The sequence below is a fragment of the Panthera pardus genome, unplaced genomic scaffold (genome assembly GCF_024362965.1).
Source record: "Panthera pardus isolate Hobbes unplaced genomic scaffold, ASM2436296v1 HiC_scaffold_10, whole genome shotgun sequence".
In the NCBI taxonomy this organism is placed as follows: domain Eukaryota; kingdom Metazoa; phylum Chordata; class Mammalia; order Carnivora; family Felidae; genus Panthera; species Panthera pardus.
In genome coordinates, this window is record NW_026526655.1 from 73452775 (window position 1) to 73470528 (window position 17754).

Below are 17754 nucleotides of genomic sequence, written 5' to 3' on the forward strand. Positions count from 1 at the left end.
TCTTTGCTGATAAAATACGTTGTACTAGGGTCAGAGCAACTCATGCAATACAAAAGGCCCTTTAAAGAATTTACTTCTTGTTTTATTATTTGTTATATTGTTTGTTTTTCATTTACTGACATAAATTCATCACTCTACTTTTCAGAAAACATTTGCTTCCCAGTTTTCAAAATACTAATCACAACACTTATTAACAGCTTTAAAACGATTGCCGACAATCTGTGGAAGAAAAAGAGTGTATTTGAGGCAGGATTTTAAAAATATATTTGGGGTATTTATTTAGATATTTTTGTTTGTTTACACCTCAAAAACTGATAAAAATAATCACATTAGTACTCATCACCTAGCACTGAATTTACTCAGGATTTACTCAGGACCTCCCCAAAGTAAGTCTCGATCATAAATTTTATTTCTATCTTTCCAAGCCATCTATTGCTTTTAACATCTTTTAATACATAGGTTGTGACTTTTACATTTTCTTTTCATGAATACTCTCTTACTGTATCATTTTGCAGCATGTACTTCTTTATTTAACTCTACATTTTTGAGATATAGCCATATTAATAGGCAGAGACTTAGTTCACCCCTTTCTACTGCTACATGGTATTTCATTATAGAACGAGGCTACTGTTTATCCCTTCTGTTAGTGGTTGACATTTACATTTCTAAAGTTTTGTTCTTGCACCTGTGCTGAAGCAGCCACTTGTCACATCAACTGGGGCACATGTGCACAGCTTTCTCTACAGTACACTGAGGAGGAGAATTACTATGTGATAGGATTTCTATGGTTTCAATTTTATATGCCTTTTTTCTTTATAAGGTATTATAAATTTTCTTTTTGACTTTTGCCAATGTGATGAATGTGAACAGTATCTTGGTGTCTTCAACTGGATTCTCCTGATCACTTGTGAGATTGAAAATTTCCTTATGTTTATTGGGTGATTTTCTTCCTTTGGGAATTGTTTATTAGTGCTTTTTATCTACTTGTCTATTTTTCTTTATTAATCTGTAGAAGTTCTTTATAAACTCTGGATATTATTGCTTTCCATTTGTTATATAGGTTGCAAATTTATTTTCTTTCATTGGACATCTGCCTTTACATTTGGTCTGTAGTGTCTGTAGGTTCATGGAAATTTAAAGTGATCAAGGAATCAAAGTTATTAAACTTTCTTTAAAAGATATTTTATTTTCTTTTTTATTTTTTGAGAGAGATAGAAAGAGAGAGAATAGTAAGCAGGCTCCAAACTCGGCATGGACTCTCTTGCATGGCTTGATCCCATGCCCCGGGATCATGACCTGAGCCAAAAACAAGAGTCAGACACTCAACAGACTGAGCCACCCAGATGCCCCTAAACTGTTTCTCTTTGTGAACTGTGCTTTCCTTTATGAACCATGACCTGGTAGTGAGAACACCTCTACAGAGTTTATGCTTTTGCTCAGGGCCCTACACATTTTACTGGCTCAGGACCAGTGCATATATTAACTGTGAGATTCGGGACCAATTCTGTGAGGTTGGAGTGGCTGCTGACTTAGCACTCATGCACAGCACCAGCCTGGGTTCTGCTGCTGACCCCTTCCCTGCTCTGGTCCCAAGCAGAAAGTCAGCTTCCTTGTCACTTCTGGGGAGTGGTCCTGGTGTGTCTCAGTCCCATTTGGTGTTTGGACAAGTTCTACAGGACTTCTTGCTCTTTTTTAAGTGGCATGGTTCCAGCTCCTGTATATAAATCCCACACCTAATATTGAACACCCAACCACCAGCTCCTCAGGCCTGTTTCAGGCTCTGTTCTGCCCAAGGGCCCCTTGGCTTTGGCTCCCTCTTACTGCTCTGACTTTATGTCCCATCTTTATCTTCAGCACTGGGGCATTGTGTGTCTTTGTGTTATAGTTTGCCCCAAATTTCTATGTGTTTAAACTGGGAAAGGAGATTTCTTTAAAAACATTTTTTTAACGTTTTAATTTATTTTTGAGAGAGACAGAGCACAAGTGGGGCAGTGGCAGAGAGAGGGAGACACGGAAGCCGAAGCAGGCTCCAGGCTCTGAGCTGTCAGCACAGAGCCAGACCCGGGCCTCAAACTCGTGAGCTGCGAGATTATGACCTGAGCTGAAGTCGGATGCTTAACTGACTGAGCCGCCCAGAGGAACCAACTGAGCCCCTAAACTGGGAAAGGAGATTTCTATGTCAACTCAGACATACTGACCAAAGTTCTGGCTGCCTTTATATATACTACAAATCCAGACTCTCTTTGTTCTAACTGTTTTATATGCTGGAGACAAATTTTAGTTCTTTGGTGTTTAACAGCAGTTTGGCAGAAACCCTCCTATAATTTCTCAAGTCAGAAGCTCCCCTGGCTTGAAGCTGACTGCTTTGTTAGCTGGTGCTCTGTTTTTCTCCATCCACCATCTTTCCTGCCTGGATTTCTCTTCTCATAAGTGAACAGCAGCAGAGATAGAGAAACAACTCCATGTATAAAACCCCACGTGAGGATTCTGAAGAACAGAGAATTCTCCTAATTTTTCTTCTCAGCAATTTGTCTGTTAGAGAATGATACTGTCTTTTTGTGGAGTAACATTTTAATTTGTATCCAATGCCAAAGTTTACCATGGTAGGTGCCCAGTTCTTTTCAAACTGATCTTCAAATCTGTGCTTTAAAACTCGAGTTGAACATAACATTCACAGTTTTCATAGTTTTATCCCAAGACTCAAGGAAAGTTTTGAGTCATAGGCTGTTGGGTGATAATGGTAATATTTCAGAAGCATCTCTTCACTTTTAAAATTATTGTCATGATAAAATCAAAAGATAAAGTCTTTCCATAAACTATCCCTAGGAGCTATTGTAAGAAACAAAATTACTGTGCTAGGTGAACCTTAAAGCGCCCGATATGTAATATTGGTCCCAGTGTTCCCCTTTCACTAGACGTGGCTCTTTGGGTGGCTTGGAGAACATAAAAACTACTCTGCATCACAGCATTTTAAGATGTTTTGTTGCTGCCTGGTGCCTGGTGTTCTATGGGATCAAAGCAAGGATAGTTTCAGCCTCACTCTCAAAACAGAGATTTCAACCAAGGCTCACATAAAAAGGAGACCTAGTCCTTCCTTAGTCTAGCATGTCACAATTCTCTCCCAGTGTGACCAGTTCCTAATCTATCATTGAAGCTCCCCACATTGTAGAGCTGAGGGATGGAGCATGATCAGGGAAGTCAGAGTAACTTCACCAGCCATGGTCCACCAGCCCTGTGACCTTCTGCCTTACCTCAGAGATGTTTCTGGGGAGGAAGCTATCATTTTGTGATCTCATAGCCTCAAGTGACATCATATCAGTAAATATCGATAGACTCAGCCTTCCATAAAAGCTTGGCATGTAGGTGGTCTCCCTTATCCTCAGGTAATGTGGCAAATACTCAGAATTATATTCATCCCACAGGTAACCAGGGAAGAGGAGAAACAGTTCTAAAATAAAAGAAGGTAGGCTATCATAAACAGAATGTAGGCTAGAGGGCTAGAACACTGCTTCTCAGAAGATTTGAGAAGCTCTGTGCTTAGGAGGGAATCCAGAGTACCTTCTCAATTCAGATCAAGGCTATTCTCTCAGTGTGGGAGTCTGTGGGTTCTTATGAGAACAATTTATCATGAAATCTCTTTCCCAGTGTTTCTTAATCTAATAATATGCTGATCTAAAGAGCTACGAGTGGCAGGGGGTGGGGGGAAGGTAGACACAGAAGAATGATAAAAAAAAATAATAATTCCCAGACCATAAAATCTACTTCTTCAGTATTGTTGGGATATAAAGGGGCCAATGGATAATGGCCAATGGGCCTGTGACAGGTAGGCTCCTAAGATGGTCCCAGAGATTTCCTGCCCTCCTGGAATACATATCCTAATCACCAGGACAATAAATGCTGCAGGTTAGGTTATATTATATGGCACAACCTTGAGAAAGGAAAATGACCTGGCTGGAGATCAGAGTTTGAAAGTACAGAGTTTTCTTTGGTCACAAGAGGGGTCGGCAGAGATTTGAAGTATGAAAAGGACATGACTCAGCATTTTGGCTTGAAGATTGAGGGGGTCACATGGCAAGGAATGTGGGTGGACTCTAGGAGCCAAGAGTGGCCCTGGCTGACAGCCAGAAGGGAAATGGGAACCTGTAACCTATAGTCCTACAGCTATAAGGAACTGAATTCTGCCAAAAACAAGAATGAGCTTGAAAGCATATTTTTCTCGGGTCTCCTAGGTGGTTCAGTCGGTTAAGCGTCAGACTCTTAATTTTGGCTCAGGCATTATCTCATGGTTTGTGAGTTGGAGCCCTGCATTAGGCTCCATGCTGACAGTGCAGATTCTGTTTGGGATTCTCTCTCCCCTTCTCTCTGCCCATCCCCCACTCACACACGTGCTCTCTCACTCTTTCTCTCTCTCGAAAAACAAAAACATTGGGGCGCCTGGGTGGCTCAGTCGGTTAATTGTCTGACTTCGGCTCAGGTCATGATCTCCCAGTTTGTGGGTTCAAGCTCCGTGTCGGGCCCTGTACTGACAGCTCAGGGCCTAGAGACTGCTTCAGATTCTGTGTCTCCCTCTCCCTCTGCCCCTCCCATGCTCATGCTCTGTCTGTCTGTCTCTCTCTAAAAAAATAAACATTAAAAAAATTTAAAAAAGCAAGCAAGCAAGCAAGAAAATATTTTTCTCTAAAGCTCTCAGATTAAAACTCAGTTTTGTCTACACCTTGATTTCAGTCTTAGGATGTCATGGGCAGAGAGCCCAGCCACAACATACTGGATTTCTGACTTACAGGAGTCTGAGCTCATAAGTGAGTGTTGTTTTAAGCTGCAAAATTGGTAGTTATTTGTTACACAACAATTTAAGAAAACTAGTACAGTTTTTGGTATTTAGAAGTGAATTGTTGCTATAACAAATACCTAAAAATGTGAAAGTAGCTTTGGAGTTGGCAAGTGGGAGGAAGCAGGAAGAATTTTGAAGAACATGATAGAAAAAAAGACAGGAATGCCTTGAACTGACTTAGTAGAAATGTGAATGTTAAAGATGTGGCTGGTGAGTCTCAGAAGGAAGTGATGAACATACTATTGAAAGCTGGAGAAAGGAGGATCACTGTTATGTGGTGGCAGGAATTAATTCCGTGCTGCAGTTAGTTAGAAAACATTCCTGAGTAATGAACTTCATAGGTGATGAGCTAAGAAGATTTCCGAAGTGTTGAAGATGTCACCTGGGGTTTTTTGCTACTTATAGTAAAAAGGAGAGATTTGATGGTTTGGGAAATTCTCAACCTATCTAAATGGCAAAAGACTCTAGAGTTCAGAGATTATTGCTGTCATCATGCCATAGAGAAAAGGCTGAAAGTATGAATATACAACTCTTTGTTATAGCCTCGAAAAGATCACAGGGACAGAGTATTCAGTCATATAAAAGACCCTTCCAAGAGATTAAGGGTGTTTCTCATAGATCTTCTCAAACTAGAGAGCCTCTGGGAAGTTTAAGGGCAATTTCTCTCAGCCACCTCAAAGGAAAACCAAGGAAGAGAAAGGATTATCTCGAAAAGACCTGTCGGTGTGTGGCTTTTGTCTAATGGAGTGAATCCCCATAAAATCTGCAAAAGCTCACTTGTTTCTTGAGAAAATCTTATCAGAAACACTTCCAGCTTGGACTGAAACAGACAGAGTGAGTTTGGAATGAAAGGAGCTCATAGACCTCCTAAAATTCTAGTGGCAGGAAGCAGAAACTTGGAATTCCTAACACTTCTGCCGCTGGACCAAAGCCACTTACCTAGGGTCAGGAAAAGCTTCTCTTCACTTCTCACCATGTTATACATAGAGTAGTTGTATTAGCTCCCAGTAGGAAATATTGATGGTAAGATGGTAAGATTAGTTAAATTAAGCATGACTACATATAGTAAATTAAATATATATGCATATATACACGGTATTTACAAATGGGTATATTTGTGTATCCACCCCCCCCCCCCCCACACACACACAATTATAGTGTGACTTTCCTGTCTTTCTCAGTGGGTAGTGATAGCTGAAGGAGATCAGGACAGTGCCTTTGCCCTCATTCATGCCTAGACCTCCTCTTCTATTATTTCCTGGTCCTGTATCATCAAACCATACTGTGGGCATCTATCCTCATGTGATGGCCCGTGCTACTCTGAATGCTTCCTAGTGTGCATTCTCTTATGCCAATGAAACTTATTAGTTTTGCTACAGTTGATCAAGGTCCAGGCCTTCGCATATGAACTTTTTGCCCTGACTGACTCTAGTAAGGTTCATCAACTATCCATTAATTTTTCTTTGTGTTTGGGTCTTTAATTGCTCCCGTATACGTTTGCATACTGCACGATACAGAACTGTCCTATGCAATTTCTTTCAAATGCCTGTGACTGATTATCTTTCATTTCCAGTGAATGCTCTGCTATTGCAGAGGGAGGGGGATATAGATTTTGAGGATTTAGGTAGTGGAAAAAAGGACCTTTAAGATCAGAGCACTGCCTGGAAAACATCCCCTGACAGAGACGCCTCTGAGATGGCACCTTGTAGTCTAGACCCTCTGTTTCTTCCAGGTCCTTTTGTCTCATGCTGCTCCTTCTCAACCTTGATGAAAGGAGTGGTGTGTGTGTGTGTGAGAGAGAGATTGTGATCTAAATGGATCCCACTTAGACTAAAATGACTTAAGATATAAATATTGTAAATTTATGTAATATATCACTGAGGACTGACTGAGTTGTGAACATACAAAACAAACAAACAAACAAACAAACAAACCCCGCAGCATTCGGTAACATAGTAATGCAATGACATTCAGTTGATTTAAAATGGGCTTACAGCACTCTTTACATTTTCATAAAATGGAGACTATGAAATATAAAAACTCATTGATGCCTTGGACCTTGGAAATATGTCTTTGAAATTCTCTGAACTCCAGTTTGATCTCTGCTGTAACTACACCCACCTAAATCTCTCACTGCAAACATCTACTTTTCAAAGGAACCACCTGCCACTAAAGCCAAACTATCCCCAGCTGGTTGAGTCCCAATCTGTTGAATTACTTCCCACCCTCAGTTTTGTGGTTCTCTCAATTACTAACTCCTAGAAGTGTGAAGTTTCAGTAAAAGTTTGAGGGGGTGTTTGTCTTTTAATTATTGTTTCTTTTATTTGGGAATCTGATGAACATGGGAACTATCAAACCTAATGAGTAAATTAACTATTAGGATATTATAAGTAAAAGGAGAAGATAGTTATATTTTATGTAAAAATGACTCCAAATAAACTGGGGTCAGAGTTTATTTCTGAAATTTTAATATTAGTCCTCTGTTTTTTTTATATGAAATTTATTGTCAAATTGGTTTCCATACAACACCCAGTGCTCATCCCAACAGGTGCCCTCCTCAATGCCCATCACCCACTTTCCCCTCCCTCCACCCTAATATTAGTCCTCTGAATAATATTGTTTAAGTAAAGAAAGTAATGTAATATGGGAGGTTTGATTTTCCAAAAGAAGTCAAGGATTATATAATTTAAAAATATTCATAACATTCCTTATTTTGTTATTAAAATTTAGAAATGAACATTAATGTAAGCTTATTAATTAATGGATTCTAACATTCTAATATGAGACTGAATATAGAGTCAACTCTCAGTATGAATCAACAGGTGGCATAAAGATAGGATGGTGGTCTAAGAACCTCAATTTTCTAGTGTCAACTGTCTTTTAAAAGTGAAAATTTCTAGGTGATGTCACCAGGATGGTGTCCTAGGTTGTTTCTGACTTCATTCCCTCTCAGAAAAGGAACAACTGACTTCTATTCCAGAACAAGACAGCACTGGGAGAATCCTAGAACATGGGGGTAAGGCTGAAACAGCCCCTTGCACCAGAAACCATGACAGACTGCATTAGAGGGGTAAGAGAAGAGGCTACACATTGACACTCCATTGCCTCTCCCCCTATGACAGTGCAGCACCACACAGGTCTCCCTTGAGCCTCCAGTTTGTCTTGTGGAAGAAGGCCAGGGGGAGACAACCAGCCTCTCCCAGCATTGTGGGTCATTTTGTGGGAGCCCCTCCTCTGATCTCATACAACATGGATTGCAGGGAATCATCAGGGGCCCAGCCACTAGGCATCTGTGATGGAGAAGGTGTGTGTGTGTGTGGAGGAGGGATGGGCTTGCAGCAACCAGCACACAGGTCTTGGCAGACTGAGTTCATATCTGCAGTGTCCACATTGTAATCCCAACCAGCAGTTTTACTCATCTGCAATACCAAACTGGGGGGTGCAGATCTGTCTAATTTGGATCCTCAAATAAGGAGTTTTGCCAGTCCTAGATCCTGGTCTGTTTATGCCCAGTCAGGGTGCTGAGTCACAGCCTCACCCTGTGGAAAGTGTCTCCTAGTCCCATTTGACCAGATGGGATTATAACAACTTCTGGAAGCTGTGTGGTCCACTGGCACTGAGAGGTGGGTGGAAAGAGCTGATAGCCCCCAGAGCAAAGCCAGTACAGAGCATGGAGCTTCCTGGGCTATGCACAGACATGGGGATTAATTTATAGACAAGTCTGAGGGTAACTACTGGACAGTCAGAACTAGAGGGCCTGTTTGGGCATTTGAGCACCGCCTGGAGTATCCCCTCCTTCTCACATTCAGGCAAGGGTGCTGAGACATAGCCCTACGTACTATGGAGAGTGTTTTCCAGCCTCATCTGCTCAGAAGGACTGGTGAAAACACCTGAGAGCTGTGTGGCCCAGTGGTATTTGAGTTGAGAGAAGGGCAGCAGAGCTGATAGTTCAGAGAACAAAGGCAGTAGCTAGGGAAACTGGGGTGGGGGTTGGCTTCGGTTAAGAAAACAAACAGAGATTTAGAACTGCTTCTCTCACTGTGCCAGGGAAGGGAATTTAATTTGTAGCCCTGCTTATCACTGAATATAACCTTCAGCCTGTCCAACCAGGGAACTTAACCAGAGCATATAAGAAGCTGCATAGATGATTCAACAGCCCTACATGCAATGGCACCTGAACAGAGAGCACAGCCTGTGGCTTCCCTCATCTGCAGAGCAAACTGGTTGTCTCACTTGACCAGGGAATTCAATGCACAACCAAGCCTCATTTGGTTTCCCAAACAATAAGCTATACAGGCCCTGGGCCCTGTCCTACTGCCCTGCCAGTGCAGGGAGGCTAACTCATAGCTTCATCTATTACTGAATATGTACCCAGTCCTAACCATCTAGTAAGCCTGGCCAGAAAATTCAGACAACCATGGAGCCATCCTACAGCCACACTTGTATAGGGAACCAAGCCAGTAGTCCTATTTAAATGTTCTCAGCCAATTACAACCCCCCGCCCCAATCCCTGTCCTCAGAGCTTGAACAATTCCCTCACACAAAAATAGCCCATAATATCAAACCCCACCTTCCCAAAGGCATAACTAGCAAACAGACTCAGAAACCCAAACTGAGCTGACTGGTGAAGAACTATCTCTGCCAAAGCAAACCTGTATAGTCTGCAACAGGAGCCCCATTACTAAAATGCATAAAAACCAACATAGGGAATCAGGGATTATGAAAAATCGGGTAAATATGACACCACCAAAAGAAACCAATAAAACTCTAAAGATAGGGAGATCTATGAACTCTCAGAAAAGAAATTCAGAATAACTCTCTTAAGGAAGTTTAGTGAAGTACAAGAAAACACAGACAACAAAACAAAATTAGGAAAACGGTACATTAACAAGGATATAGCAACCATCAAAAACAAATAAACAAGCAAACAAACAAGCAAACAAAAAACCCACCCAAACCCAAACAAACAGAAATCCTAGAGTTGAAAATATAGCAACTGAATTGAAGAATTCAACAGAGAGTTTCAGAAGTAGACTCAACTATTCAGAAGAAAGATTCAGCAACTGAGAGGGTAGGACATTGAAAATTACCTAGAGGAGAAAAAGAAAAAAATGAAAAAGAGTATTAGAATATAAGGAGAAAAAGAAGTAACAGTGTAGAATGTATTAATTCTATCGAAGTCATCAGTTTAAAATAGGATGTTATAAGTTTAATATATTTTATGTAAACCTCATTGTAACCACAAAGGAAAATCTTGTAGTAATGACACAAAAGAATGTAAAAAAGAAATCAAAGAATATCAATGCCAAAATATAGCAAAACTCAAAAAAATAAGGGTAAGAAACAAGGAACAATGGATCTACAAAATAACCAGAAAACGATTAACAAAATGGCCATCAATAGTAAGTTCTTACCTATCAAATATTTACTTTAAATTTAACAGATTAAACTCTCTAATCAAAAGATATATAATGACTGAGTGGATTTAACAAAAAAACAAAAACCCAGACCCAACAATATGCTGCCTACAAGAGACTCACTTCAGCTTTAAAGAGACACATAGACTGAGAGTGAAGGGGTGGATAGAGACATTTCAAGCAAATGGTAACCAAAGCCAATCAGCCAAGCAACAACAACAACAACAACAAAAGATCAAAAACAAAAAAACCCCAAAGTAGCTATACTCATATCTGATAAAATAGACTTTAAGCTAAAAACAATAAAAATAGACAAAGGTTATTATATAATGATAAAGTGTTCAAGACATCAAGATGATATAACAACTGTAAAAATGTAAATATTTACATGCCCAACATTGGAGCACCTAAATATGTAAAGCAAAAACTAATAAAGCTAAAAGGGGAAATAAACAGTAATGCAATAATAGTTGGGGACTTTAATACTCCACTCTAAACAATAAGTAGATTTCCAAGCAAAATCAATAAGGAAACAGTGGATTTGCACAATACTATAGGACAAATGGACCTAGCAGACATATACAAAACATTCTATTCAACAGCAGAATACACATTCTTCTAAGAGCACATGGAACATTTTCTAAGATTGATCTTAAGTTAGGCCACAAAACAAGTTTTAGCAAATATAAGAAAGTCAAATATTAATAAAATGAAAGAAAAGAATTGTATGATCATCTCAATAGATGCATGAAAAGCATTCAGCAAAATTCAACATACATTCATGATAAAAACTCTTAAATCAGGCAAAGAAAGAACGTATCTCAATATAATAAAGGCCATATGTTGGGATCTGTGCTGAGCATGGAGTCTTCTTGGGATTCTCTCTCGCCCTCTCTTTCTGCCTCTCCCTCACTTATGCTGTCTTCAGAATAAAAAAAGATTTTTTTAAAAAGGGGGCACCTGTGTGGCTCAGTTGGTTAAGCGTCCAATTCTTGATTTTGGCTCAGGTCATGATCTCATGGTCGTGAGATCGAGTCCCACATCAGCTTCTACACTGAGCATGGAGCCTGCTTGGGATTCTCTCTCTCCTTCTCTCTCTGTCTCTCCCCCACTCACACTATCTCTCTCTTAAAATAAATAAATAAACATTAAAAAAAAGAGACAAGCCCATAGCTAACATCATACTCGATGGTGAAAGGATGACAGCTTTTTCTGTAACATCAGGAACAACACAGGATTCCCATTCTTGCAATTCTATTCAGAATAGTACTAGAGGTCCTAGGTAGAGCAATCAGGCAATGAAAGTGGAGAGAAGAGAAGGGAAGGGAAGGGAAGAGAAGAAGGAGGGAAGGGTGTCAGGATTGTAAAGGAAGAAGTAATAGTGTCTCCATTTGCAGACAACATAATTTTATATATAGAAAATCCTAGAGAATCAGCCAAAAAGTGTTAGATCTAATCATTGATTTTAGTAAAGTTGCAGGATACAAAATTAATACAAAAATTAATAGCATTTCTATACAGTAAAAATGAAAATTTTAAAAACGAAGAAATCAATCCCATTTACAGCAGCATCAAAAGCATCAAAAACTATAAAGTACTGAAGAACAAATATAACTGGGAGCCCCTGCATGGCTCAGTCAGTTAAGTGCCTGACTTTAGCTCAGGTCATAATTTCATGATTCATGAGTTTGAGTCCCACATCAGGGTTTCGGATCCTGTGTCCCCCTGTCTCTCTGCCCCTCCCCTGCTTGACCTTTCTCCCTGTCTCTCTAAAAATAAATAAATAAACTTAAAAAATAGAACAAATTTAGTTAAAGAGGTGAAATCTCTTCATACTAAAAATTACAAGACACTGATGAAATATATTGATGAAGACACAAAAAAATGGAAACTTATTTTGTGTTCATGGGTTGTAAGAAGTAATGTTGTTGATATGTAAAGCCATCTACAAATTCACTATCACTATCAAGAGTCTAATGGCATTTTTTACAGAAGTAGAAAAAACACTCTTAAAATGTATATGGATCCACAAAAACCTTGAAGAGCCAAAGAAATCCTGAGAAAGAACAAAGAAAGAGGTATATAATACTTCTTGATTTCAAGCTATGCTATAAAGCTACAGTCATAAAAACAGTATGATACTGGCGTAAAAACAGACAAATAGACTAATGGAACATAATAGAAAGTCCAGAAATAAACTGAACCCTCAATGGTCAACTAATACTTGAGAAGAGAGCCAAGAATTCTCAATGGAGAAAAGACAGTCTCCTCATTAAATGTAGCTGGGATAATTGGATATGCACATGTAAAAGAAAGAAATTGGAACCATATCTTATACCACTCAACAAAATTAACTCAAAATGGATTAAAGACTTAAATATAAGATCTGAAACCATGAAACTCCTAGAAGGAAACGTAGGAACAAAGCTCCTTGACATGGGTCTTGGTAATGATTTTTCAGTGTGATACCTGAAGCTCAAAGCAACAAAATAAAAGATAAACAAGTGGGACTACATCTAACTAAAAAGCTTCTGCAATCAAAAGAAACAACCAACAAAGTGGGAAGACAACCTAAGTAATGGGAAAAAATATTTGCAAACCATACATTTGATGAGGGGTTAATATCCAAAATATATGCAGAACTCATACAACTTAACAACAAAAACAAAACAACCCAATTTTAAAAATGGACAATTTTAAAGGATCTGAATAGACATTTCTCCAAAGAAGACATATAAAGGCCACAGGTACATGAAAAGATGCTCAATCACTAATCATTAGGGAAATACAAATTAAAACCACAATGCGATATCACCTAATGCTCATTAGAATTGCTATCATCAAAAAGATAAGAAATAACAAACACTAGTGTAGATGTGGAGAAAAGGGAATCCTTGCGCACTGGTAAGATTATGGATTGGTGCAGCCACTATGGAAAACAGTATGGAGGATCCTCAAAAAAATAAAAAAACAGAACTATCATATAATCCAGCAATTTCATTTTTGGGAATATATCCAAAGGTATCATAAACACTAACTCAAAAAAATATCTGGGCCCTCATGTTCAAAGCAACATTACTTATAATAGTCAAGACATGGAAACAACCTAAGTATCCATCAATGGATGAATGAATAAAGAAGTTGTGGTATATATACACACGATGGAATATTATTCAGCCATTAAAAATGAGGAAATGTACCATTTGCAAGAATACAGATGGACTTTGAATGCATTATGCTAAGTGGCATAAGACAGATAAAGTGAAATCATATGTTAAGTGTAGTCACAGAAAGTAATTATACTAAGAGAAGTCAGAGAAAGACAAATACTATATGATCTCACTTATATGTGGAATATTAAAAAAAATAAACTCTGAAAAAGAGCTCAGACTTCTCACAAGAGAGGGGGTGGCAGGAGGGGAAATTGGAGGAAGGCAGTCAAAAGGTACAAATTTTCAGTTATAAGATAAATACGTAACAGAGATTTAATGTACAACATGGTGACCATACCTAACAGTGCTGTATAGGAAAGTTGTTAAGAGAGTAAATTAGAGGGGCGCCTGGGTGGCGCAGTCGGTTAAGCGTCCGACTTCAGCCAGGTCACGATCTCGCGGTCCGTGAGTTCGAGCCCCGCGTCAGGCTCTGGGCTGATGGCTCGGAGCCTGGAGCCTGTTTCCGATTCTGTGTCTCCCTCTCTCTCTGCCCCTCCCCCGTTCATGCTCTGTCTCTCTCTGTCCCAAAAATAAATAAAAAAACATTGAAAAAAAAAATTAAAAAAAAAAAAGTAAATTAGAGAGAGAGAGAGAGTGACACAGAGTGTGAGTGGGGGAGGGGCAGAGAGTGAGGGAAACACAGAATCCGAAGCAGGCTCCAGGCTCTGAGCTGTCAACACAGAGCCCGTTGGGGCTTGAACCCACAAACTGAGATCATGATCTGATCTGAAGTCAGACACTCAACCAACTGAGTCACCCAGGTGCCCCTGTCAGGACACAGTTTTAGGAAAAAGTCAGATGGAGGGGGGCGGGGGGGGGGGGGGAAGCAGCCTGGGTCATCAAAAGCCAGATAAATGATTCTCTGTAAGAGATTTTCCAATAGATAGTTAAAAAAAATTTGTTTTAATTAACTCAAGGTATCAATTTTTTTTACAGTTTCTATGTCTTGGTTATTCATGGTAATTTGATTTAATTAACAGACATCTGTATAGTGCTTGCTATCCCAATTTCTCTGCCACTACCATTTCTCTCTTCTCTTCTACATCTTTCCTATTAACCTACAAATATGCCATTATGACTTCTATTTTAAAAAACTACTCTTCCTTTACCCCACACACCCTCCCTTAGAAACTGTACCATTCTATGGCCTACACACTGTTTCCAGCTTCTTTCCACTCATTCTCTCTTGAGCTATTTTGGCCCTCCACTCCAGCCAAGCTGTGCTTGCCAAGGTCATCATTGATCTTCATGTTGTTAATTTCAGGAGTCAGTTCTCAGTCCTTACTTTACTTGAACTATTAAAAGGAAGTGATCACTCCCTCCTCCTTGGATATTGGGCTTCCAACTTAATACTTGGCTTGTAGGAGGCCATTTTCTCTTTGCTCTTTTATCTCACTTCATTCTTTTACCTCACTGATTTCTCTTTCTCAATAAATTTGGATGAATCCTCCTCACCATTCTGACTTCTAGGCCTTGGAGTGTCCCAGGGACTCAGTCCTAAGTATATATACTTCTTGGGTGATCTCAATCAATGCAAAATTACTTATATGTCATTTATATGCTGACAAATAACAACATCTCTGGTCTAGACCTCTCTCCTGAACTCCAAATTTACACATCCCACTGCCTCAAATCTAGTATGTCCAAAATGTATTCTTCTTTTTCTCTCCAGACTTACTCCTTCCTCAGTTTACCTTTTCTCAAAAAATGGGAACCTATGCACCCAGTGCTTGGGCCAAAAGCCTTGGTATTATCTTTGTTATTTTTCCCTGCACACCTCATACTGATAAATTGTCATAAATAGAAGGCTCTGTCTTCAGTCAGAGCTGTTATTTTTTAAAAATATTTTTTAAAGTTTACTTATTTTTGAAAGACAGAGACAGAGTATGAGTGGGGGAGGGAGCAGTCAGCGAAGGAGACACAGAATCTGAAGCAGGCTCCAGGCTCTGAGCTGTCAGCACAGAGCCTGACTCAGGGCTTGAACTCATGAACTGTGAGATCATGACCTGAGCTGGAGTTGGACGCTTAACCGACTGAGCTACCCAGATGCCCCTCAATCAGAGCTATTATAATAATCTCTGAATCTCTGAATGTCTCTGCTCCCTCCTTTTCTATTCCCACACTATTTCTTTTGTCTATTTTCCACACAGCAGTCAGAGATGTTTCTAAAATTCACGTCAGATTATGTTAGTCCCTGCACTACACTCTATATCTCTTAGATCTCATATTCTGCCACTTTCCCCCTCACTCATCCTGTGGCAGCCATATCAGTCCACTTCCTCCCCTTCCAACACCCTGGCACATGACCTCTTAGGGTGTTGCATTGGCTGTTTCCTCTGCCTGGAATACTACTCCCCCAGATGTCTGCACAACTCACTGTCTTGCTTCATTCAGGCTTTCACTCCAATGTCATCTTAGAGAGAATGTCCATCCTTGATCACCAAACTTAAAATAACATTCTTCTTCCCTGTTACTCTGTCCATTTATTCTATTTCATGTTTTTTCAGCACTTATCCCACCTGATACATATCTATTTATTTATTCACTGTCTTCTCTTTTTCTTCTAGGATGTAAGCCCCATAAAAAAGAGGGGTTTGTCTATTTTCATTGTTTTACCTGCAGTGCCTGGCATAAGGCATGCAATAAATACTGCTTGAATGAATGAATGTAATGAACGAGCAGGATACCACTGAATCTTCATGGTGAGGTGGAGAGGAAAACATGCCAAAGTAGGAGGCCCCAACAAGGTGGGGTGACCTTGGGCAACTTACACAGGCTCTGTTGGATTTTGCCTCCTCAATTGTAAAATGAGGTGTTTGGATTAAATGATTGCTAAAATCACCTCAGCTCTAAGAAGTTATGATTGAATGACTCTGAGGTTTGATTACTTTTCACTTTTCACTCTCTGTGACACCTCAGGCTGTGAAATACAACATCCTCAGTATATATACTCCCTTCCTAATGAATAGTGAAAAGAGAGAAATTAAACAAGATTACAGACAAATCCATTTTAGCAATATCAACATATGACATGATCATTATGTAATATTTCAGTGCCCATACTGAAAATAGACTTTACTTCTAAGGAAGACATGACAGTTATTTTTTAATCCACCTGGCATTTCATTAAGAGGGAGATAACTAATGTGTTTACCTCAGAATACTTTCTTGGCTCATCATTGTTCTAAGGACATAAGACTACATCAGAGCAGAAATTGCTATTGGCAATTCAAGTAGGCAGCTCTGCCATGGAAAAATACTCATGTAAGTGACTAAAGTGAACACCACCTAAAAAGATATTTCATTTCATTTATGTATTTATGCATATAGACATCACCTACTTCCAAGAAAGTTATAATAAGAAACATTAATACTATTGTGCTGGACATCCTCCCCTTGGATTGTATCTACTCTCCATTCTTTTCTGTGGCCCAGGGAGTTGTGTTACATGGCTCCCTTGACCCCTGGATTCTGGTTGGATTCAGTCAAAATGGAACACTAGAGATCAGTTTAGGAAGGAGACTGAGGTTGGGAGAATTGACCCCCCTGTTCCTACCCCTGCAGAGTTGTGTTGACCACTGTGTCCTCCACCAAAGTTCTCAGCTCCTATCGGGTGGCCCTCCCCACATAGCTGTCTTTGACTGGTCAATGGGTGGTAAAGCAGCCCGGCTATTGCATGATGTCTTGTGATTATCCTGAATTCCAACCCTCCTTTGTCAATTGTCCTCTTATTATATTCTTCTTGATTTATTCTAATTTTGAGTGTGCCATCTGTTTCCTATTAAGAATCATTAAAATAGAAAATTAGTAAGAGAATGTAAGACAAAAAATTAAGAGGATGGGAATATAGTTATGTCAGCAAACCAAGACTAAAATGGGGTGCTGTAATTGAACATGGTTAAAGTTAAAAGGAAGCATTTAGCTCTTATTTGCTAATAATAGACAACATCCTAGCACATCAGGAGCTGACAGCATGTACCGGGGGGAGGGAGGCAAACCACCCAGTGGATAGCATTTTTAGTAGAACTGCTTTACAGAAGAATCTAAATCAGTCCTCATATAATATTGCATCAACCTTTATAAGGCCTATGGTATAAAATTAAATTATAGTCCTGTGAACCTTTCTCTAGAAAGTGAAAGTGATGCTGCACACAAGGTGATAAAAAGTGAAAATATTATATAAAGGTATATACAATGTTCTTGTCATCTGACTTGGTATAGAAATAGAGTTTGGAAACTTCAGGAATGAATAATAGTCACGTCCTTATAAATATTGATTTTTTTTCTGGTCAAA

The 17754-nt window shown here is 39.4% G+C and overlaps 1 protein-coding gene across 5 annotated transcripts in view; it reads left to right on the forward strand.

Annotated features, from left to right (window-relative positions):
- CCDC148 (coiled-coil domain containing 148) overlaps positions 1–17754 on the forward strand; it is a 247003-nt gene that overhangs the window by 154760 nt on the left and 74489 nt on the right. The window lies entirely within an intron of this gene.